Raw genomic sequence first — 2500 nt, forward strand, 5'->3', positions numbered from 1 at the left:
CTCATCCGTGCTTCTTCTCCAGCACGACCACCGTGGCGGATCGCCAGGATGCTCGTGAGGGAGAAGCCACGCGGATGAGGCCGTGCCTTCCCTGTGGTGGCCGCGCGCTACTGGACCGAGAGTAATAAAGCCCTCAATATCAACCACATGACCCTGGGCGTAACCAGCACAAATGTGAGCCCAAGCGGACGCTGACTGATGACATTACCCCCCCGGCCGGCAGCAAGCCAGACATGATGGCCCCTTCCCCGCGAACGGTTGGAAGCCATACCCCCTTCGTGATGCTCACAAGTCTAGAAATGAGCCACACAACGAAAATCCCACCAGCGTGCCACAAAAATCCACATAACAGATTCACATTTTTTCCCACCGGGTCAGTCGGCCGGAACCGACGGCGGCCACCACCATGCCGCCGCCCACAACGGGTGACACCAACCCAAGTTGGTGGATCACCCATGTGTGGGCGTTTTGACTTGCCCCACCACAAAGCAAGCCAAAACAGGGGGGAATGAAGGGACCGCACCAGAATTTTCCATGGTGCAAGAGCTGGCTGCATTGAGGAACACCCCCCCCCTATAATAGCTAAATATGCAAAAGCCACTTTTGTACAAGTAGATACACTTTTTTTGAGTAGACATAAGTTCTGTTTTGGGACCTAGAGAACGAATTTTCACGAGATTTTTTGCAGGGATCCTCATAAAAATGGTACAACATTGCCTGCAAAAAATTAGAATTTTTCGACATGGGGAAGTATTTTTTTTATTTTTCCAAAGACCCGAAATGTGGAAAATCGGGAAAAATGGAAAAACGTATCTAGACACCGTATTTTTGCGTGATTTTTTCCAGTCCATCCCATAATAATATCAAGAAGGTGCCCACCAAGTTTCGTTAGGATTGGCCAAGGTTTCGAATTTTCATGAATTTTTTTCAAAACCCTCTATTTTCCAACATTTCAAAAATTCAAAACCACATCAAGATGGCTTGGTTTTGATACCAAACTTTCTAGACCTCATTCTGCATGCATTTGTGACACTTTCCAACCAACAAAACTCAAAAACCACCACTTTGAAAATTTCATGATTCTTGGCACACCACCAAGTCACAAAATCAAGCCAAAACACCAAAATCTTGGAACTTGGCTATGCACCAACCATGCCAAGATCAATTCCTTTTGATCCCAAACTTCTCCCACATCACTTTGAAGGCATTTGTGAGGATTGAGTCCAGCCACTTTTCCAAAACCATGATTTTCGTTTTTCACCAAAATCACCACCAAGTCACAAAATCAAGCCAAAAATCCAAAATCATGGAACTTGGCTATGCACCAACCATGCCAAGATCAATTCCTTTTGATCCCAAACTTCTCCCACATCACTTTGAAGGCATTTGTAAGGATTGAGTCCAGCCACTTTTCCAAAACCAACATTTTCGTTTTTCACCAAAATCACCACCAAGTCACAAAATCAAGCCAAAAATCCAAAATCATGGAACTTGGCTATGCACCAACCATGTCAAGATCAATTCCTTTTGATCCCAAACTTCTCCCACATCACTTTGAAGGCATTTGTGAGGATTGAGTCCAGCCAGTTTTCCAAAACCATGATTTTCGTTTTTCACCAAAATCACCACCAAGCCACAAAATCAAGCCAAAACACCAAAATCATGAACTTGGCTATGCACCAACCATGTCAAGATCAATTCCTTTTGATCCCAAACTTCTCCCACATCACTTTGAAGGCATTTGTGAGGATTGAGTCCAGCCACTTTTCCAAAACCATGATTTTCGTTTTTCACCAAAATCACCACCAAGCCACAAAATCAAGCCAAAACACCAAAATCATGAACTTGGCTATGCACCAACCATGTCAAGATCAATTCCTTTTGCTCCCAAACTTCTCCCACATCACTTTGGAGGCATTTGTGAGGATTGAGTCCAGCCACTTTTCCAAAACCATGATTTTCGTTTTTCACCAAAATCACCACCAAGTCACAAAATCAAGCCAAAAATCCAAAATCATGGAACTTGGCTATGCACCAACCATGCCAAGATCAATTCCTTTTGATCCCAAACTTCTCCCACATCACTTTGGAGGCATTTGTGAGGATTGAGTCCAGCCACTTTTCCAAAACCATGATTTTCGTTTTTCACCAAAATCACCACCAAGTCACAAAATCAAGCCAAAAATCCAAAATCATGAACTTGGCTATGCACCAACCATGTCAAGATCAATTCCTTTTGATCCCAAACTTCTCCCACATCACTTTGGAGGCATTTGTGAGGATTGAGTCCAGCCAGTTTTCCAAAACCATGATTTTCGTTTTTCACCAAAATCACCACCAAGTCACAAAATCAAGCCAAAAATCCAAAATCATGGAACTTGGCTATGCACCAACCATGTCAAAATCAATTCCTTTTGATCCCAAACTTCTCCCACATCACTTTGAAGGCATTTGTGAGGATTGAGTCCAGCCACTTTTCCAAAACCATGATTTTCGTTTT

The sequence above is a fragment of the Phaseolus vulgaris genome, chromosome 10 (genome assembly GCF_051622355.1).
Source record: "Phaseolus vulgaris cultivar YP4 chromosome 10, ASM5162235v1, whole genome shotgun sequence".
Lineage (NCBI taxonomy): Eukaryota > Viridiplantae > Streptophyta > Magnoliopsida > Fabales > Fabaceae > Phaseolus > Phaseolus vulgaris.